At 36.0% G+C, this 24,052-nt stretch overlaps 1 protein-coding gene across 1 annotated transcript in view; it reads right to left on the bottom strand.

Annotated features, from left to right (window-relative positions):
• ZNF804B (zinc finger protein 804B) overlaps positions 1–24,052 on the bottom strand; it is a 496,855-nt gene that overhangs the window by 157,412 nt on the left and 315,391 nt on the right. The gene's annotated exons all lie outside the window — the stretch shown is intronic.

Raw genomic sequence — 24,052 nt, 5'->3', positions numbered from 1 at the left:
CTCCAGATAATTTATTTTTTATTTTTGAATAAAGAAATTTATACATTCCTGATAAACTGAATGTAAGAGCCATGTACCAATGTACTGCTTTCAACTTAAACCACTGAGACATTTTTACTATTATTCTGTTCAAATCAGGATTTTAGTGAGTGCTTGCTCAGATGAAAAGTTAAGAAGCAGCCTTTCTGTGGAGAGAAACAATAATTGTGTAAAAGTAGAGAAATATCCAATTATGTGACAACTTCTGTGAAATAAAGATTTATTTAAAGTTAAAAAGAGGGATGCCTGCATGGCTCAGTGGTTGAGCATCTGCCTTTGGCTCAGGGTGTGATCCTGGAGTCCTGGGATCGAGTCCCACATCAGGCTTCCTGCAGGGAGTCTGCTTCTCCCTCTGCCCATGTCTTTGCCTCTCTCTGTGTGTCTCTCACTAATAAATAAAATCTTTTCTAAAAAAGTTAAAAAGAAAAAAAAAGCGCATGTTCTAGAGCCACATGACTGACCTGGGTTCAAATCCTGCTCAACCGTCAACCTGCTTGTAACCACGAGAAAGTTAAATTTTCCATGCCTGCTATCCTAATCTGTGAAAAGGCATACTAATAATTACTGGTGTTTAACCTCATCAAATAATATGGGGAGGGTTAAATATAAAGGCGTTTAACACAGTTCCTAGCATGTAATAAGCACTTAAAAAGTGTTAGCAGTCACTTACATAAGAATCTGGCACCTGCTGTATTATTCTCTGCCTTGGAGACCTCAAGCCCAACTAGAAAGAAAAGATATGTTTCTGATCTGTTTCAGAGAAGATACTGTTCCATCAGATTTCTTGAATATAGAACATTTATTTTCATTCCTTCCCAGTTTCCCAAATGATTTGTGGTAGTTTTTAATAAGTGATAAGTATGCAATAACAACATTACAATAAAGATGAAAGCCACAATGTCACGTATCTGAGTGAGGTAGATAATTATACCAGCAATGTAAACCAATGGAATTTTCTTTTTTTATTATTATTATATTTTATTTATTTATTTATGATAGTCACAGAGAGAGAGAGAGAGAGAGAGAGAGAGGCAGAGACACAGGCAGAGGGAGAAGCAGGCTCCATGCACCGGGAGCCTGACATGGGATTCGATCCCGGGTCTTCAGGATCGAGCCCTGGGCCAAAGGCAGGCGCCAAACCACTGCACCACCCAGGGATCCCCAATGGAATTTTCTAAAACGGAGTATTTATTTTAACCTCAGACATAATGGAGACCATAATGACCAAAGAAAATACAACACTGGGTAATTCTCATCTAACAAAGAGATAGCACCCTGCTGAGTTACTTGAACTTCTTAAAATTTTGAATATGTAAGAGAGCTTTTTTCTATAATGTTTCAAACATAAAGGGAGGAGCACTAAAAAAAATAGCCTTCAAAAGGTCCTTTTTGAGAACTGTCTTGAATATATGTGAGGATTGATATTCAAATGTGGATGAAATCAGGGGTTTTCAAACTTCGGTACATATAAGAAACACCTAGAAATTAAATGCAGGTTCCTAGGCTCATCCCTGGAAGTAACGGGTGCAGAGTGACCAAGAATCAGCAGTAGACAAGCAGTACAAGGGAGTCTGCTGCAAGGAGGGCTCAGATCTCACTCAGAAACACTCAGCCGAACGTGTGCATGGCTGCTCTCACTTGGCACCAACCACTTAGGAACCACACATAAGACAGAGTTAGGAAAGTTCTTATTTCAGTGCAGCAAGCTTTCTTGGGAAGGTTCAGATCCCATGCCAATAGGCTCTCCCGTTAGTTTCAGAATTAAATGGGAACTTTTTGAATAAATTTTCGTTCATTTATTTTCTCAAGTAATGATGCATCAAATGCAAAGGCAACAATTTAGAGTAGAAAATACAAATAATGAGAAAATATCTTTAATTACAAAATGTTCATGTCTATTAGAAAAATATAAACAAAAAAAAAAGAAAAAAAGAAAAAAAAAAGAAAACTATAAACAGGGGCACCTGGGTGGCTCAGTCAGTTAAGCATCTGCCTTCAGCTCAGGTCATGATCCCAGAGTCCTGGGATGGAGTCCTGCATTGGGCTCCCTGCTTAGTGGGGAGCCTGCTTCTCCCTCACCTTCTGCCTGCCACTCCCCCTGCTTGTACTCTCTCTCTCTCTTCTCTCTATCAATCAATAAATAAGTAATCTTAAAAAATATAAACAAAGTATATGAAAAGATGGGGCATTAAGACATTCCACATGAGAGAGAAGGAATGGCCAAATAAATGAAAAGACGTTCGACCTCATTATTAATAAATTCAAACTGAAATAATGAAACACCACTTTTTATCTAACAGACTGAGAAAGGAAAAAATATGTCTGTTAATGCTTTCATAGTGATAAGAGGATGGGCAAAAGGGCATATCTGCACACTTAATGTTGGAGAGAAAATTGCTGCATTTTCTTGAAGAAGATCTAGAAATATGTTTAAAATTTTATAAGTGCTAAATTTTGGCTAAGTTTAACATTTACACATCTCAGGGCTTGAACCTGAAAAAAATAATTGTGAAATGTAAAAAATATGTTAGGTTTAGCAATGTTCATCAAAGTACTTTTTGTCCTAGGAAAAAACTGAAGATCTTAAATGCACAACAATTGTAATTGGTTAAAAAGTATAACATTTGTCACAATGCAATACTATGAAAATATGAAATACTATGATGTGTAATTAGGATGTCCACAAAAACACCCACAAAAATATTTAATTGCTGAAAAGTTATGAAAGATCATGTACAGTATGATCATTTTTTTCTATAGAAAAACAGATTGCATGTGGTAGAAAAAAAATCCTGTGGGCTTTAGATAAGATAAAAATGAATTTTAGGGCTGCCTGGGTGGCTCAGTGGTTGAGTGTCTGCCTTTGGCTCAGGTTGTGATCCTGGGGTCCTGGAATCAAGTTTTGCATTGGGCTCCTCACAGGGAGACTGCTTCTCCCTCTGTCTATGTCTCTGCCTCTCCCTTTATGTTTCTTATGAGTAAATAAATATTTTTTAAATGGATATTAGATTATTTTTCTCTTATCTTTAACTTGTAATTGCCTGAATTTATCAACATAAAGTACAACTATATCTTTTTCCTTAAAAATGTTAATTATATTTAAAACATATGTGATTTGATCACATAAAATATGTGATGTATATGAACCTCAAAATATATTATTTAGTAGCATAGCACTATAGTTTTTAATCTGGCAACAAAAAGAAATACATATTATCTGGGTTTACATTTCCTTCAACTACTTTCTTATCTTAGATATCTAGCTGTTGTAGAAATATCAGGGAGTTATATAAAAATCAAAATTGACACATTCTGACCTGTACTTTTAAATGTACTATAGAACTTTCCCAAGAAGGAAACATTCTGATCATTGAGGCACTTTCAGTATTTTTTCTTCAATGCCTCAGAGATTTTCACTCTCAAAATAACTCTACCTTGAACAATGCAATAACTTGGAGAAAAAAAAAACTGTTTTGGGAGTTGTGCTCTTCCAATGTTGTAAGAAGAAAAATAGTCCAAAAAAATAAATCCAAGACAAAAAAAAATTACCACTCAATTGTTTTACTTTCATAGTTTCTTGAAGAGTTCATTTCTGCATTTTTAGGAGGCTCCTGAAAATCAATATCAATATTTACTTATCTCTTCTAGTGTTTTCCCAAAATGAATAATGTTTTGAAGTAAACATTTGCCTTGACACAATTTGTATTTGAGCCAGAGAATGTTTTGTCTTTGGTTAACTTATAAGCTGCTCTATTTTTCAGAATCCATCAGGTACAGTTGGGACTTATGATCATTATCATTATTGAAGCTCCTTGTCTTTGTAGGCTGTTTTGCAATTTATAAAACATTTTCACACACAATGCATTACTTTCATTTTTATTTTTTGACATCCTTGAGGTAGGTAGAGCAGGGATCATTTTCTTCAGAGAAATGTGAGTTACAAAAGTAAAGCTATTTATGTAAGATCTATTTATCATGTCACTATCTCAGTATACTAATGGTGCTTTAATGACCTAAAGGTCTTCATGTGGCATCACACAGTATATAATTTACAGAAGAGATGGAAGATCTAGTATCAAATCTTGGTAAGTAAAGAATCCATGGACTTTGAACCTGTAGGAGGAGATGAACAGCTGTGCCTTTGTGTGTTCCAAAATCACAGGGTCACCAAAAGAAAAACAAACTTATTTTTTTAAGAAGCAAAAAGGTTTAAGTTCCAAAATTGGACATAAAGCCTAGATACTTCTTTTCTAATGCCTAATGATATACTCTAAACTGATATTCTTGTTTTTAGCATGAATGAGTCCGAAAAATTATTTACAAGATAAGTAGAGATTATTAATAAAACAGAAGTTCAGCAATCTGTGTAGGGATTACTTTGTGCACTGACTAGAGATTGGTTCTAATCCAAAACTGGCATTAGTTTCACTTCCCAGAAGCTTTAAGACTGACTAATCCAATATTTCCCAAAGAATATTCCATGACCGCGGAATCATCAAGAAGTTTCACTTGAAAAGAGATTTAGAGTTGCATATTTGTAGAAAATCCAATATGTGACACTACCCTTTTGGACATTCATAAGGAAAACTGGTATACTATAGACTACCATATAAAGTTGTGCAATATGCACTGTCCCAAATTTTTCAATTCCTTCTCCTAAAATCTATTTTCTTAAAAAATACCTATTAAGAATTCATGAAACCAGAATACCAATATGTTACTTGAGTCTTTTTTAGCCCAGAAACAAACCAATTTTGAAATAATAATGGAAGAAAAATATGTGCTGTAAAATACATTTTGTTCACTCATAAGCACTGTATGATACTCATTTTAAATTATCTTAGATTATTTGAATTTCAGCATAGTGCTCTAAAATTACCAGTTGCAGTCACTTGGGAGCAAAGGATGCAAAGGAGCTGCACACAAATAGTTATTGTTGTCATTTACTTCCTGTGTTCTATAGCAAACATATCAAGACCTAGAGGCAGGCACTGTAGGAAAAACAGGTATCATTCATTACTCTAGAAATAACAAAGACTTAGTCCTTAAGCATTCAAAAAAATGCATGCTCAATTTTTAAATTTTACTTCGTAACTAAAAAAACTAAACTAAAACCTGTGGTCAAGTTTCTTCCCTCCTTAATGAAACACTTATGAGTGTTTGATGATAACCAATACTGGTTAACTAAGACAATTAGGATTTTTTTTTTTTTGATGAAACTGAAAAAAAAAAAGTGAGAGATTTACCTTGGTAGGAATTGGTTTCTTTAACTAAATGATTAAGGAGAATGACAAAAACAAGAAGTTTAGAAGTCAATTCAAGTATAACTTATTTTGATAATTTCTACTTCTCTCTATATAAAAAAAATGTGTGGCCCATTAGTTCACATGTGTATATACATATTTCATACATATATATTCACATCAATATCTACATCTATAGGATGCAGTAGAGTATGTTCATAGGGCCACTTCAGGAAATGGATTACTTCTGTTTACTATAAAATATTGGTATACCATTAAGTTCTAAACTTCTATTTAGCTCTTCTCCTTGATGCTATTTACAGATGTGACAGCCAGCCCAGCACTGGAATCAGGCCTGCTGTTAGACACCCCCTAAGCTTAAGAGATTAAGAAGAAAGCCAAGTAGTTTCCCTGACATCTGTCATAGTGACAAGCCAAAATTAACTGCAGCTGGAAAGAACAAGGCACTCTTGTCTCTAGAGTTTTCTTCTTGACAAGAGTGAAGGTCAATCATGATGCCAAATATTGGTTATGGGTGTAACAAAAAACCTAACACTACCCAACCAACCAGTCCTAGAACTTCCTGCAAATGTGGACAAAGAGAAGAAAGATCCTTAGATGAGAGCAAGTCTTTCTGGGTTGAGACTGCCCCTCACATTTTCTTCAAGGACCTTGAAGTCATCAAAAACCAGAAAAAGGTACTTTTGAAATACCAATCAGTTCCCTTTGTGCATTTGGTCCTAAATAAAAACCCAAATCTCTACTGACCATCACCTATAGACCACACTATAAAATTATAATCAGTGATTTTTGAGACAGGCTCAAAGAGCTTCACTATTTTCTCTTCATCTAAACATTAACAAATGGCTTATTCTGACTAGGGCTCAGTTTTCTCAGCTATAAATGAGGGATCACTCTCATTTTACCAGGTTGTAATGTGGTTAAAGATTATATATGTTGAAGCACTTAACACAATTACTGGTTTACATTAAGTCCTTCATGGTAACTAATGTTACTGTATTACTGGTATTCAAGTCTACCTGTTGCCCAGGGAGAGCTCTAGGAAAACAGCTCTCACTCCTCTATGTTACTTTGCTATGCACTGTCACCTGTGGTTGATCAGTATCCTTTCTATAAATTCCCCCAACCAAAGCCTCTTCCCTTGTGTCCTCATCACCATGGACAGCCTTTCTGTGTAGGACAGAGTTAGTTTACAGCTAGACTGGGAAAGTGTTTCCTTATTTCTGGGGATGCTTGGATTCCCCTCTTTGACTATTTTAAGAGACAAACAGTGGTCAGGGTGCCTGGGTATCTCAGTTGATTAAGTGTCTGCCTTGGGTTCAGGTCACGATCTCAGGGTCCTGGGATGGAGCCCTGCATTGGGCTCCCTGTTCAGCGGAGAGTCTGCTTCTCCCTCCCCCTCTGTGCACTCACTCTCCCTCCTCCTCCCCTCTTTCTGTCAAGTAAATAAGTAAATAAAATATTTTTTAAAAGGGAGAAAGAGAGAAAAACAGTGGGACTTATAATGTGCTATTCAAACACAGAACTCCCCATCTATCCTGAGAACCAATGTGTTTACTTATACTTTCTCCCAGCATAACCCATTAAACAGGCTGACTTAATTAGTGATAACAGGATCAAATGTATCCTGCTGGTAACTTTTACTTTAGCTCTCCCCAACCCAAGATTTGCTGCACTTGGTAATGGCAAATTGTGGGTGCTAAATGAACATTAAATCTCATTACCATCTCAGTTATCTTTTTGTGCCTTGTTCCTAACAAATAAATTTATCTCTTAAGGGCAGATAAAATGTCTTAGTCACCTTAGTATCCTGTTTCTAGCACAGTGCTTAACACAAAGCAAGACCTTTATTACACTTTTTACACTGAACTGAATAGAGCCAGAAAGAGGTTCATGTATCAATTTCTAAGAGATCATCAAACATCTCCAATGATTTGAACATCAGGGAGGATCTTGACATGCAGAATAATTTACTTGCTATATAATAATACATCTTAAGTGCTCTATAGACTTGAACATGTAGGTGGCTTGCATACATTTCATTTTTTAAAAAGGTTTTATTTATTTATTTGACAGACAGAGGATGAGGGAGGACAGAAGGAGAGGGAGAAGCCAACTTCCCCCTGAGCAGGGAGCCCCATGCAGGGCTTGATCCTAGGACCCCAGGATCAAGACCAGAGAGGCAGACACTTAATTGACTGAGCCACCCATGTGCCCCAACATACGTTTCATTTAATTGCTGGTCCTCTTGCCCCTACCCCGAACTCACAACTGAGCTATTCAAAATAATAGTAAAATTCTCTCCCTTCTTTCCTTCTTTCTTCCACAAATGTCTACTTAGTGACTACTCACAAGCACTAAACTGAGTCCAGGGGGCTCAGAATTGAATAAGATATTTCTAGTATCTTCTTGGAGTTTATATTCTCTTGACACAAGAAACAAGCAAATCTACCTTTCAAGTACACTGTGAAAAGTAGTGGAAACACAGTATATACTGGATTCTCTATAGGAGCACAGAGGTGGGATGACTTTATGTAGATATTGGGGTGGCTATAACCAGAGCAGATCTTGTGGAATGGACAAAGAATGACTGGGAGACAAACAGGACCATGGAATACTATTTCAGGAAACTAGAATGTGACAAGGAATGTAATGCTCCAAAGTTGACTAGAGATGTAAGACAAAGCCAAGGTACAAGAATATGAATTTTTATGAGGGTAAGACACACCTTGCTTAGACTTACAATGAATTGCCAGTAAGTAGAGAAAAATGAGAATTGTTGATAAAGTATGTTCCCCGAGGGGGTAGGAGAACCTGCCATCCAAACCACACTAATCATGATAAAGCCTAATGAAGGGGTAAAGAAACTTTATATCTTTGAGAGATTAGATGAGAGCCATAGAAACATTAATGGATTCCTGGAACAGGGGCAAATCCAGGGCAGCCCAGTCAGAAGGGCTGTCCCCAGTGAAGGCAATAAGGGGTGCATTGTCTACAGAGAATTTTTATATAATAACAATACCTATTAAAAGTCTAATTTGGGGGGCACCTGGGTGGCTCAGTGGTTGAGCATCTGCCTTTGGCTCAGGTCATGATCCCAGAGTTCTGGGATCGAGTCCCACATCGGGTTCCCCACGGGGAGCCTGCTTCTCCCTCTGCCTGTTTCTCTGCCTCTCTCTCTCTGTGTCTCTCATGAATAAATAAATAAACCTTAAAAAAGTCTGATTTTTATTAGCCCCTTATACTGTCAATTCTAAGCAATATTAGTAATAAAATTTTGACTGATCAAAGTTTTAAATCAATGCTGCCCAACAAAATGTTATGAAATGATATACATGTTCTATAGTTCTATATCTGTGTTATCCAACACTGTAGTCACTAGCTACTTGTCATTGTTCAGCATGTAAATGTGGCTAATGTGACTGAGGAACTGAAATTTCTTTTTATTTAATTTGAATAAATTTAAATTTAATATAAATAGCGCTGTGTAGCCAGTGGTTACCATACTGGACATCATAGTTCTACAAATATTATGGCTACTGCTATGTTTCAACTATATAGATAAATAAATATATATATAATATTATGTTCACACAATATATAATAACATACATATCCATATTTGGACACATATATAATTTTAATTAGCATTTTATTACTTGTATTTTAATAAACACTATGGAGCATAGAAGTTAATTCAGATAATTTCTAGTTCTATGGTTGACCTCAACACACAGACACCCAGGCGCATACTATTTATTTTGAAAATAAGTTCATAGCAATTTGGAATCATTACAGTTTGTTCCTATGCGGTTCATGTCTCTGTGGCACTATCTAGATTTGAATTCAAACAGTAATTTATAAAAAGACATCAATGGCATAACTACAAAAATAGAGTATGAGAAGTGGATTTACTTTAATATTGCCTTTCTATAACTCTTTGGAGTCTATGTGTTAAAACTTTGTAAGTTTGAGGAAGACTTGTTATAATCCACTATGATGAAAGATTAATACACATAGATCTTTAAAAAATGCATTAACGTACTTTAAAAATAAAATATATTACTTTTCTGTACTATAACATTTATTTCTTCATCATATACATTTAGGTAAAAGTTCAATCACAATTCTTAACTGCATTACTTTTCTGCCATTTTCTGCATTATTTTCATCATTTGTTTCATTTCATGATCATTACTAAAAATAATTCTGAAATATAGAGGAAAATATTTAAAACGAGCTGTCAAGTCTGCTAGGTACACCGTGCTGGAGTCATCTTCACAATGTACATATAGTCTTGACAGAATATAAATTTGACCAGGTAAAATTATAGGAAGAACTCACATTATTCTTATAATATGGATCTAAGCCCTACAGGAAACCGGAGACCTTCAAGACTTCTAATCTAAAAAGCAAATTCTTGCTCTAACCACAAACCAGTTAGCTCTCAACTGGTTTGCCATACTCTTGAGGAACAGATGGCATGGTAGTAGGACACAGAGCACAAACTGTAAATTAACATCTTGGCTTTGCCACCTCTTAGGCAAGTTCCTCAATCTTTCTGGATCTCAGCTGCTGCCCTTTTAAGATGGGGAAATTGCAGGTATATTTTGTGATGACTAACTCAGATAATATATGCACAATATCTTAGACAGTAGATGCCACAGAAAGTGGTGTCTCTACTCTTATTAGAAAAAGCAACACAGAGTCACAAAACATCTGGCTTAGCAGTGATTATTAACATACTCGAATATCTTCCCCTAATGAAAAGACTATTTTAAAATTATAATCCTTAATACTATTATGATTTTCCTTTACAAAATGTTTAAAGTGCTATCAAAAACTGTTATCTTTGGACACATCAACAAAATAGAAGTTTAAAAAAAAGCCCTAAACTAAAATTCAACTCATTGAATGTAAGGCTAAGATTAAAGATAGTTTATAAGTTTTTTTTTTTTTTTTTTAATTTGGGGGAAGAATGGTGGCGTTTTTGTTGTTGTTGTTTTTAAGGATGGAAAAAGGTATTATTTTAAGAAAGTAAAAGTAATTTTCTGTGATATCTCTTTTTGTGCCTAATGAAGGCCATTTTATTAGTATCTGTATTCCTGTTCCATCTCTTTTCTCATTCTATTAGATGGGAAAAGATGCTAGCCAGGTCAAAGGAACCCAACTCACATGGGTATAAACTTTGCTAGCAATATTGAACATGTTGAATAAGCAAACAAAAATAAAGAAAATCAGAAACTGGTATTTTTAGTTTCCCATGTTAGGATTATCAAATAAGGTGGATCCTGAGTAATTAGCTTGTTTGATGGAAGTAACTGGGCACAGCCAGGTGCTATGCATGTTTCACTTTCCTTATTCTACCTTCTACTTCTCTTCACTAAAATTCCCTAGATCAGATACATGCTTTTGACTTACAGAAGGGAAGAGCAAATTGAGTACAGAGAAGACAAATTGTACTTTCAAGTGTATGAGAGTTAGAGGTGAGAGTCCTTTGGGTAAGTAGTTTTATGATTATTGATTTATTCTGATTATGAGGAAGAATGGGAAAAAGTAAACTGAGTTAATATTTCCATACCTCATACTTGATAGAAGTATTTTTTTGCTAAAAGGGTTGTTCAGTGAAAAAAGGCCTCCTGAAATTTATAAGTTGATCAAACAGAGATAAACAGAATAATATTTTTGCCTTGAAGCTGACAATCCTTCCCTACACTTTTATTTTAATCTACTTGTGAGACATGGAAGGAAAAAAAATACCTGTTTCAGACCCCTTGAAAGATCCTGATGTGATTTTTTGGTGGGTGGGGTCTAGGCCAAGTATCAGTAATTTTCAGTATCTTTAGTTAATCTTGTTATGCAGCCAGGATGGGATATCATTGTGAGTGACACTAAAGACTATGACGGCAACATGTAATCATGTCTGCCAAGAGCCCAGTATGGTGTCTGGAACATGGGAAGTACTCAAAATGTTATATCTCTTTTCCCTTTCATTGAAGTGAGTCTAAAGATGATCTCTTAATTGATGCAGTAGCTTATCAAATTTAAGAGTGCATATGTTGAAAAAAATGGTACTTTGACCTAGACATGACTGGGAATGGATCATAGAATTCTGCACAGTTGGGCTTCCTTTTTTGTCAGATTTGTCATTGTCATCATCATCACCATCCTGACCATTACCACAGACCTCATCTAATCTCTGTGGATTCCTTCTTGCAACACAACTTTAGAGTGATGAATGAGGAGAAGGTGGACATTGGACAAAAGTGTGACAAAGACAAGTGTTAATGAGGGCTTGGGGTTCTCCAGTGTTCTGCCCAAACAAGTTTAAACCTGCTTACATTTCAGTTAATAACTAAAATAAGGGAAAGATAATAAATAGCTTGTTAGTGCACTTTAAGATGGAACTTAATTTCATAACATTAAAAGTATGAGAACCAGAGGCACTTTATGTAATGCCTTTTTTTCCCTTTCTTTTGAAAACTCATTACATTGCACTATAAAACTGAGGAAGTAACATTTTGCTTTTATTTAATCAACGATAGGCCCTATTTCATTATTTGCTAAATGGCATTTTCCCTGTAATTTCTGAGAGGAGATGGATTTTTCAAAATGTGAAAATGTTCAAAACTTTATTTCCTATATACAAAGTTAAATGGCCCAAGGAGTATGAGATTATTACAATAATTAATGAAATGAATCTATTATTGAGATAGTACTGAATGGATATAGGAAAGACCTAGGTGGACCTAGGGCCTACAACCTGCCTCCCAGTTCTGACTTAATATTCCAAGGAGAGGATATTTAATTGTTCTGAGCCTTAATTATTTGAGCTACAAAGTGGGAACACGAAACTTTATAAAATAATTGTAAGATTAAGAGTTTAGCAGGTGGTTAACATTTAAAAAAAGTATGCCAAACCTCAAAAAAAAAAAAAAAAAAAAAAAAAGCTCTTACTCTGTACTTGAAAGAAAGTGTATCCAGTTCCTTTCTGGTCTAAGACAAATTGTTCCTTGATTGCATTTTGTTATTCTCAAATGCAAACCCATTCCTCCAGGCACAAAATAATATCTCCTATTGTATATCCAGGTTACAACAGAATCAAAAGTCCTCTGACAAATGGTACATTTTCCATCACTTTTAAATGTAGTGGAACAGAAGAAAAAGTATTTGTGAACAATCCTGAGAATATGTCACAAAACTCAAACTCCAAAAACTCTACTGGAATATTTTTTTAAATTTCAAAGTATGATTTTATACGTATGTGCAAACTATGAAAGAAAGCATCATGATTACAACCTTTCAAAGCTCATTTTTCAACAGTCACATGGCTGATGATTATGGGCATGTGAATATGAAATTTTCTCACTGCCAAAAATACCGTAAGTTTAATATACCTACAATTCAGTCAAGACAGTATCAATAATATGGCTGAAAACATCACAATTTGAACCTTTTCAGACTTCACCCCATTGAGCAAATTACTTGAATTTATCCAACTGGGTATCATACTGGGTAATGGCTGTATTTTGAATCATGATTGGAGAAAATCTTCAAAAAGTACAATCCCAATTACTTTAAAAAGTAACCAGAGAGTTAATCAGTTACAGTAAATAAGCTACGAGAACATAAAATATAGTTTTTTTAAAAAATAAACTTGGAAAATTCCCTTATCTAGTTAATATTTAAGTTGAAAGAAATGGGAGATTCATTCCGGCATTACATAAGGCAGTAGCTGCCCTACCTATTTTTCTCTGTAGATGATGCATGGGACCTTTAGCAGATTCCTAATGGCTGCTATAACATATCACTACGAACTTGGTAGCTTGTAATAACAGAAACTTTTTCTGTCACACTTTAGGAGGTTAGAGGTCCAAAATCAGTATCACTGGGCCAAAATCAAGTTGTCAACTGGAACACACTCCCCCTGGAAGCTCTAGTAGAGAATCTGCCCCTTGCCTCTTCCAGAATTCCTCAGTTTGTGGCACATCATTCCAATCTTCAAGGCTATCATCTTTACATCATCTTCTCTGTGTGTAGTCCAATTTGACTCTTCCTCCCACTTACAAAGATACACATGATTGCATTTAGGGTTCATCATGATAACCTAAGATATAGCTCTATCTCAATATCCTTAATCACATCTGCAGTCTTTGCCACATACAGCAACATTCACAAGTTCTAGGCGTTTGGATCTGATATCTTTGGGCCCATTAATCAGCCTACTACTGTGCTCTAGCAGAATCCAGTCCATTCAAAAGAGTGAGTGAGAGACAGAGAGAGAGAGAGAGAGAGAGAGAGAGAGAGAGAGAGGGATTCTTCCAAATGTTACCACATAATTTTGTTTTCATGGGGAGATACAAAAAACTATGCTAATAAGTAAATTAGGATTGAAGACTATGGGTATAAATCACTTCCATGAAAATGCATTCACTGCACTATTAACCAGCATAAATGGTGAGGAGGCTTTATTATTTCTAGAACTGAAGCTTAATCTTTGAACTCTTAAAATTAATTTTAGGTACAATTTATTTCATTTTTCTTCAAAGTTATATAAGAAATAGTTATAGGTAATTTTATTTTAATCACAGTGATTATTAAGACTCAAAATACCCCATTTGAGTTTTAAGGACCAAATACAGAAATGGAGACTCACTCTTCTGAGGACTTTTCAGGTGGAGCAGGAGATGCAAACAGTCAGTTATAACGAAATTATCTTATGTTTTCCAGATCTTTTAAGTAAGATGGAAACAAAAGGTTTTTAATAACCATGCTTGTCATAATCATACACAACACAAATACTTTATTTAGGAGTCTGGTCTTTCTATTCTTAATTTAAAAAATCTTTTTCATTGACCTTTTAATAATTGCTTAATTAATACTCACTCATAAGGATGACTGCAATTAGCCAAAAGCTTGATTCCCCATTAGGAAATTGACAAGGTTATAATAGGTAAAACCCTGCAAAGAACTATTATTTCCTATTTAAGGTCACAGTATAATTTTCTTAGAGTTCTATTATTGTTTAAATATGCATCATTTCTTAAAATAATCAGATACCTTTCTAATCAGAGAACTATGAAAAAGCTAAGGGAGAAAAATCACAATTATTCTAGTACATATTAATAATACTGTCAAGTCTACTGGACTTGGGACAATGACAACACTAGCAGCTTAGAAAAATAAAGAAATATACTTCAGAAATTTTGAACTATTATTTTCCAGGATAAAGAACATATTGAAATGATTGAAAAACTATAAATAGAGAAAGAAAATTTGGCCATGATGAGAATATATCACTGTTGGTAGCTATTCACCTAAATGAAGGGGAAATTGTACCTTCACTCAAAAATAGAGATTTATTCTTTTAATCCATTTTAACCACACAGTTGTAATTCTGCACAACTTGGGCAGGGGTCAAATGGGAACAGAGTGGTTCAGGGTAAACAGAAATACTTAACTATTGTTTTTCCTGAAAAATTTGAACAATGAATTTGTATTAATGGTAAGGATTTCCATAGTCTCACGATTTGTGCACATGTCAGTTTTAATGTTACACGTCAATAAATAAGTTTCCTGAAAACATCTCTATCAAAAAAATTATAAGCATATAATGCCTTCCAGATCATTTAACTTTTTCTTGTCATTATGTCTACTTCGTACTTAACAAATTTAGAACAGTAGTTTAAAGCAATTTTATATTTGCAATGTAATTTATTTCCTCAAATAGCAAATATGTTTTATGCATGTTTGACCTTTGGTAAGGTAGAATTACGGTATTTGGAAAGCCAAATTAGGTGAAAAATATTTACATCCATTCTGCCCATAAAACAAATGTAAAGGCAATAATGTTTTTGAGATAGTATGTTTATGAGTTGACTGGAACTAGTCAACTTAACACAAAGATTTTAGGAATAAAACACAGCAAGTCTAGGACAAAAGGATTAGTGCTTGTTTAAGATTCAAATTAGTTTATTAATAAATTATTATTAAATGAGATCATCAAGGATTGATACTGGGACTGAAAACAAACTACCTTTCATTTCTGGACCTACACCTGGGGAGGAGGTATGTGATTTAAGCAAAGAAGGAGCACGCCTTATTTCCTATTGATATAATTGGAGGGACAGTGCCCTATGCTCCTGTGATGGGGCCATTACAGCATGGCAGTTTGGGGCAGACAGAAGGCTTACAATACTTCTTCCAGTTGCTTTTGGCCTACGTCAAACAATGCATTAATTTACCAGAAGCCTCTAGCTAGAGACACAAAGGAGAGGATCTGAAACTTGGAAAAAGACCAGAGGTTGAGAGGAGCAGGCCTCATATACAAACTGACAGAAGAAACCATTGTCCCAACTTCGGCAGCTCAGAACTTGGTGACCAATTCAAATTTCAAACCAATGATCTTTAAATCAAGCACTTCAGATCCAAACTACCCACACTCACATTATTATGAATTAATAGAAGAATTCAGAGCAAAGTGAAAATATTAATCTTTTTTTCCCTTTCTTGCATGGAGTATGAATTTTTGTTTCCTTATGCATGTTTTTTAGAAGTTATCTGCAACAGCAATCTTCAAAGTGAAGCATGCACACGTGTAGAAGTTCATTAAGACTTCCCAAGAGATAGAAGGTTATGATATTTTACAGAAACCAATTTTCAGGCGCTCAACTTCCATGTGTAATCTTTCTAAAATGTATCTCCTTGACAATACATCTGGGGTCAAGATGTCTGGCTCTCCTCTCCCACACTGCTTATCTCTCACTGTACAATTACAGGCCTACTCTCACCTAAGTGATATATTAATATGGTGCATCTCTCTTGGGTGGGACAACAGACAGTGGGCTAGCTCAAAACACAGTCTCTTCAAATCTTCCCAAGAATAAGCCTGTGGTAGATTTCTTCCTTATCTTTCTGTTAAGAATAAAAAGTCTGGCATTAGAAATTGGAACTTTTGGTTCATGTTTGTAATGTCCTGAATTCAAGTATACTGCTTCAGTCGATGTCAGATGTTTCATTTAAAACCCTCTTTTGGGCAGCCTTGGTGGTTCAGCGGTTTAGCGCTGCCTGCAGCCCAGGGCCTGATCCTGGACACCAGGACCGAGTCCCACAACGGGCTCCCTGCATGGAGCCTGCTTCTCCCTTTGCCTGTGTCTCTGCCTCTCTCTCTCTCTGTCTCTCATGAATAAATAAATAAAATCTTTTAAAAAATTAAAAATAAATAAAACCCTCTTTTATTGGGATGCCTGGGTGGCTTAGTGGTTGAGCATCTGTCTACCTTCCTTCAGGTCATAATTCCGGGGTCCTGGGATCGAGTCCTGCATCCAGAGTCCCGCATCAGGCTCCCCGCGTGGAACCTGTTCTCCTTCTGCCTATGTTTCTGCCTCTCTGTGTCTCTCATGAATAAATAAAAAATAAATAAATAATAAAAAAAACCTCTTTTATCCGAGAATCTTCTCAAAGAATGCTTTTATTGGAAAGTTCATTTTGCCAGTCAAAATTTGGTTGCTCTTAGTTGACTTTCCTACTCCTTTGTGCTCTGCTGTGCATTTTAAGGTGTGTGTCGGAGTGGAGACTGTAAGGCACATTTTCCAAATTTCTTAGCCAAATTCCCTCCACTAGAGGAACTCAAGGAAAAACAGAAGACAGTAATATAGGAAAAATAATCTCTTGTTGCCAGTCTCTGGAGACATGACAAAGCTAAATATCCAATCCTTTTTGCAATTCTGGTGCTTACAGCACACACCTACATCCTTAGATGGAGCATAAGTGCTCAGAGTCTCTGAGTTCCCAGCACCTTTGTGGGGTTACCTCTTCTATGTGCACTGGATCCAGGAAATCCTCCATTGTTCTGAGCACTGGTAATACCAAACCCTACCATTCTTCCCTCAGCTTCCCTTAGATCATGTATCCCTGCAGTTCAAATATAAAATGTTTCTCTGTCTTCCTTTATCAGGTCTTTTCCTATCTACATAATACCAATTTTCTGCATTAATTCTCTATGACTGGATCCTGACTGATGGAGGGTAAAGAGAGCATCAATAAGACAAAATAAAATCAGTGGCACCAGATTCCTTTCAAGGAATAAATTCATGTTCATATGTCATACCTTATCCATGCCTCCACCTGGGAACTGTATTATTCAAGATGGGAAATTCTGGTATTTACATGCTGTGACAGTATCTGACATCAATGCATGGTCACTACTCTCAATAAGGAGAAAAAGCTTGAAGAGCGGACTCAACTGACCCAAGTCCCAATATTACCTGCAAATTTTACATGATTTCAAGGAGAAGGAGTTAGAAATTTCCTTTAAAAAAAAAAAGATTGTATTTATTCATGAGAGACAGAGAGAGAGGCAGAGACACAGGCAGAGGGAGAAGCAGGCTCCATGCAAGAAGCCCATTGTGGGACTCAATCCTGGGACTCCAGGATCATGCCCTGAGCCAAAGGCAGACACTCAACTGCTGAGTCACCCAGGAATCCCAAGAGTTGTAAATTTCCACGCTCTACCTCCAATAAGTCAGTGCTAAGTTTTAATGTAAAATACTGGAAATAAATTAGTCGAATATTTTTTTGAACATTTAGTCAGCATCAGAGGAGAAATATTTGTATTAACTTATGTTAGATAATTACTAGATACTGATAATTTATATTCATTTTTAAACCAGGGCCCAAATATCAAGCTTGCTGTTATTTTTCAACCAGTTCTCTATTCCTTTATTAATTGCCTGGGAGAAATTTTGTCCAGGTTAACTTGCATTTGTGTTTGGAATCACATTCCTTTACATCATTCTGGGAAAACCCCTCTGTTTCTCACCTTCCAACCTACTACTAGTTCTTTGCCCTTAATATATAAACATACTCCAATTTATGCCAGCTAAGTAATGATGATCATAATGATGATAATGACAATTATTCTAAGGGTGGAAGTTGTAATGATCATGTCAAAACTCTCCCTAGACCCTCTATCATTTCTATCTAATTATACTGCCCCCTTTCCCAAGGCAAGTAATTTTTTTATGAGTTGTTCACATTCATGGCTTTATTCATTCATGTCCATAAATTACTGTTTTCTTTCTATTTTTACTCTTTATGCTATTTTATTATTGCATTTGGCACTGGTGACAAGTTTCTCTCATGGAATTCTTTTTTTTTTTTTTTTGTAGCTTCCAAAATAATCTAATACTCTACTGTAGCCTCCATAAGAAGGCTCCCTCTTCATAACACATTCACAGCTACATTACCCCTTAGTGAACTTCTGTTCCTCGTATTTTCCAAAAGGTGTTCGCTTTTCTACTTGCAGACTTGCAGTTTTGTTCTCTCAGGCTACTTATTGACTTCTTGAATATTTAGAATAATGTGATCACTATCTAGGGGTGTTCGAGGGATGAGACAAGCTCAGAGTCCTCCTACTCCTCCACCACCTTAAACTCCAGCTCCTTTGCTGTTTAGTTTTTAATTTTTATTTCACTTTTGCCATTTTCACTATGGTTGGCTGTATTTGTCTGGTTTTCATGTGGAAATTCAAATTCTAAATATCCAATCTCTAATTTCCCATTATCATTACCAAATCTTGTGCCCTCCTGAGTAACAAGACACTGCTAGTTGCCCTTATCAGATATCTAGAAGTAATCCCTAGTTCCTATATCTTTACTCTCCATTTAAAATAAGCACTGAGCAATGTATATAACTATAACTAATAATTGTAATGTTAATGACAATCAACAAAATTGTTAATATTGTCAGGATGTCAGTGCTATTCAACTTGATCTATTCAACACCATCCCAATCAAAATTCTAGTAGTCACTTTGTATATATAAAAAAACTAATTCTAAAGATTGTATATGGAAAGGCAGAAGACCCAGAAAAACCACCACAATATTAAAGAAAAGGAAAAAAAGTTGTAAATCTGACACCACCCAGCTTCAAGACTTACTATAAAGATATACTGATCGAGACAGTGTGATATGTATCAAAGAACTGACAAATATTCTTGCTCAGTGAAATACAAGAGGGCCCAGAAATAGACCCATGCAAATCTAGCACACTGATATTTGACAAAGGGGTAAAGACAATTCAAAAGAGAAAGGATAATCTTTTCAACAAATGGTGCTGGGAAAACTAAATATCAACATGAGAAAAAATATGAATCCATACAATGACCCTAAACCTTTCACAAACATTAAATCAAAAAAGATCATAGGCCCAAATGTAAGATGCAAAACTATCAAATTTCTAGAAGATAACATAAGAGGGACACCTGGTGATCTTAGGTATGGCAACAAATGTGTGTGTGTGTGTGTGTGTGTGTGTGTGTGTGTGTGTGAGAGAGAGAGAGAGAGAGAGAGAGAGAGAGAGACAGAGACAGACAAAGACAGAGAATATGTATAATTAAAATTTACCATTTAACCATTTTTATATGTACACTTGACAGGTATTAAGTATATTCACAGTATAGCCCTGCAGTGAGTTTTTTTTATTTATTTTTTATTTATTTATGATAGTCACAGAGAGAGAAAGAGAGAGAGGCAGAGACATAGGCAGAGGGAGAAGCAGGCTCCATGCTGGGAGCCCGACGTGGGATTTGATCCAGGGTCTCCAGGATCGCGCCCTGGGCCAAAGGCAGGCGCCAAACCGCTGCGCCACCCAGGGATCCCCCTGCAGTGAATTTTTTAGTACAACATCAAAAGCATGATCCGTGGGGGAAAAAAAAAAAAAGGAAATTTAGATTTTATTAAAATTCAAATCACTGGGGCACCTGGGTGGCTCAGCGGTTTGGCGCCTGCCTTTGGCCCAGGGCACGATCCTGGAGTCCCAGGATCGAGTCCCACGTCGGGCTCCCGGCATGGAGCCTGTCTTTTCCTCTCTCTCTCTCTCTCTCTCTCTCTGTGTGTGTCTATCATAAATAAATAAATAAATAAATAAATAAATAAATAAATAAATAAATCTTTAAAATATATATTTATATATATCTTTAAAATATATTTATATATTTATATATTGTATATAAAATTGTATATATATTAATATTTATATATTAATGCTAAAACTGGGAAAATATTTGCAAAATACATATCTGTGGAAAGACTTCTATCCAAAGTAAATAATTCTTTAAACAATAGAAAATGCAATTAAAAAGTGAGTGAAAGATCAGAACAAACCCCTTTTCAAAGAGGATGTATAGATGGCAAATAATCATATGAACAGATGTTCAACATCACATATCAAGGGATTTGCAAATGAAAACAATGAGACACCATAACACATTGATTAGAATAGCTAAAATTCAGAACAATGACAATAGCAGAAGCTCATGAGGATATGGAGCAAGAACTCTTACTTACTGCCAGTGGGAAGCCAAAGTGGTATAGCCACTTTGAAAGGCAGTTGGTAGGTTCTTTTGTTTGTTTTTGTTTTTTGTTTTTTGTTTTTTTACAAAGCTAAATATATTCTTACCAAACCATCCAGCAATCACACGTGCTGGTGCTTACCAAAACTGTGAAAAACGTTCACACAAAAATGACACACAGATGTTTATAGCAGCTTTGTTTATAAATATCAAAATTTGGAAGCAACCAAGATGCTTTCAGTAGGTAAAGAGATAGCCTGTGGTATATCTGGACAGTGGACTTCCATTCAACAATAAAAAGAAAAGGACTATCAAGCCATTAAAGGACTTGGGGAAACTTTAAAAGCACACTGCTAAATGAAAGAAGGCAATCTAAAAAGACGACATGCTGTATGATTCCAACGGTATCAAAAAAGGCAAAACTATAGAGACAATAAAAGATTGGCAATTTCCTTTGATATGGTGAGGTGGGAGGTGAAACTATAAAGGAGAGGAGATGTCAGGGCGGAGAAACTCTTCAGTATGATACTTTAATGGTGGATACATTACATTGTGTATTCCTGTTGATCCACAGGCCATAAAACTATACAACCCAAAGAGCGGACCTAAATATAAACCCTAATGTGAATCTTGTCAATAATAATGCATCAGTTTGGGTTTGGGTTCATCAATAGTAACAAACATCCACCTCAATGCAAGAGTTTTGTAATAGGGAAAACCCAGGTGGCAGTTGAGGAGGTATATGGAACCCTTGGTGCCTTCTGTTCATTTTCTCTGTAAACCTAAAACTACTCAAAAATACAAAGTCTGTTAATTTAAAACACACACACACATACACACACACACACACATTGAGGTGTCCCTCAAGCTTGTTCCTTTAGCTCCATCCATGCTGGCACTCCCTTTGTTCAGACACACATGGTAGCTCACTCATACTGCTGTAATAGCCCTCTAGCTCGTGAATTTGCCTTTGGTTCATTCAACTTAAATCCATTTTCCACAATGCTTCCAAAGTTTCCTTCTCAATTGCTAATTTTATCACGGCACTTTCTTGTTTCAAATCTTTGAGGACCTCACCATCTTCTCCCTGTTTAACCTGAGTGGTTTTCCAACATTTGGCATTAGCAAACTAATTACAGTCGTGTTGTGCTATGCTATTGACTTGTGACACTCTCAGCTCAACCACCTGTGCCTAGCACCCGACCTACCAAATTATTTTTCTAAAACATCAACTTATCCTCTCATCTCTGTGCCATTATTCTGAATTCTAAGTTGAAATCACTAGTTTTCTCATCTGCTTGCCACACCCGACTGTTGCAAGGAAGGGCAAATGCAACAGGTATTCACCCCCTTACAGCAGCAGGACCTGGCACAGAGTTTAGTCCAAGTACACGTGTAATACACTCAGTTTCAACATGTGAATTTATTAAATATATACACCGCATGAGACAGTGACTTCAGGTAGGACATACAGTTCTCTTTAGGGGCAGAGTGGCAAAGTATCATCTTTCCTCTGCTAGAAGAGGAAAAAAAATCAACAAGGGATAGCAAGGAGATGCTCAGAGGTGCTACTGATTTTTGGAAAAGTGAATAAAATGATGATAGATGTGCCTGAGGAAGGAGAATGAGGTATTGGAGAAAAAGGGAGGATAAAAGAAGACACATGATGGGACGCGCATTCCCGGACTCTGGCCTTAATGCAACAGCAGGGCAATGGAGTCTGTGGAAGGGACTTGACCATGAAAGTGAAATCAAGAGGTGAAAGACTGAAGAGTTCCAGGGGTTCCCAGTGCCTGGACCCAGATTCTGTCAGAGAGGCGGCAGTCAGCACTGGGATGGTGGACAGCTTGTGGTCACACTAGTAGAGAAGGCAATGCCATTTAGAGCAAGAGATTTCATTTAAAATAAATTAATCTCAGGGTGCCTGGGTGGCTCGGTGGTTGAGCCTTCAGCTCAGGTCATGATTCCGGGGTCTGGGATCCAATCCTGCACCAGGATCCCCGCAGGGAGCCTGCTTCTCCCTCTGCCTTTGTCTCTGCCCCTCTCTGTGTGTCTCTCATGACTAAATAAAATCTTAAAACTAATTAATTAACTAAAATAAAAGAAAGGAAAATAATCTCATGAAAGAAAACTTTTTTTTTTCATGAAAGAAAACAATGTAAAGTTAGGAGGCCAGGGCTATATTTACAACTCTAGGAGAACAGGTGTTTCTTTACTACCTTACAGTATTCTTGTCCTTCCTTCAGGGTGCCAGTACAACAAGCAGACAATAAAATAAATCACAAGCATCATGTTTTTGTTTAAAATAGGTAGGTGCATTAAATAGAATCATGTTGTCAAATTATTTGCAATGATCCAAGTGTTCTCCCAGTAATTACACCTAATGCATGATTTATTCCAGGTCTATTAGTAGATTAAAAATATTTTTCTCTTTTATTGATGCTCTCTTACTAATTATACCCAACATGATTTACTTCATGCTTATGAATAGATTATAACTATTCGTTGGACATTTTTCCTCCAATACTAATGACATGACTCTGCAGGAAAGCCTTTATTTATTAAATATAACTGTGGTTTAAACTTAACAGCAATTCCTAAACCATTGTTCTTCTCTCCCTCTAGTATTTTCAAGCAATCTCTCTCTATTGGCTTCTTCCTTTCTAGCCTACATTTTAAATAGGTTATTCATTCTAACTCTTGTCCTTTTGCTAACCACTACTTTTGGGGGCATATTTCTTTGTCTTCAGCCAGTTCTTCCTCTCCTTTCTCATTTATTTTTACTTAACCCCTTACAATTTGTCTTCTTCAAGTCCTTCTCTGGAAATGGTTTTCTAAAAGGTCATCGTTGGCCTAGATCTTGCTACATCCCATAGAAACATTCTCTTTGACCTTCTGTGTCATCAGACAGACCATTCAAAGTGTCAGCTGCATTGTTACTGTTTCCAAATAAATACAATCATCTTTCCAGAGATGAACTGTGAGAATGCTTAAAGAGAGTGAAATCATTCTAGAATAGGAAAAAGTTTATAAAAATGAGACTATTTTGAGCCAAGATGTAGAAATAATTATATAATATTCAAAGTATTTAAGATACCCCTTTCTTAAAATTCTTTCCTTATTCTCTTATCACATAGCTCATACTTCTTTAGAAGCCAGTGACCCCATTACAGTTTTTGTTCCTTCTCTCTCTGGGAATCCCCTGAAGCATCAGCATCCACGCCTTTCCTTTTCTCTGTGTGTACTCTCTGAGATATGAGCCCCTCACCCTTCTCTACAGGCAAGAAGGAAAGAAAAAGAATCAACTACTTAATTTCATAATATCATAACTCATGCTCACTAATAGGTGAAAGAGAGGAAATATTCAAGCACTTTTAGTCTCAAATTGTTTATGTC

The sequence above is a fragment of the Nyctereutes procyonoides genome, unplaced genomic scaffold (genome assembly GCF_905146905.1).
Source record: "Nyctereutes procyonoides isolate TBG_1078 unplaced genomic scaffold, NYPRO_anot_genome, whole genome shotgun sequence".
NCBI classification, from domain to species: domain Eukaryota; kingdom Metazoa; phylum Chordata; class Mammalia; order Carnivora; family Canidae; genus Nyctereutes; species Nyctereutes procyonoides.
The sequence above is the reverse complement of the archived record's forward strand: the minus strand, read 5'-3'. Positions and strand labels throughout refer to the sequence as shown.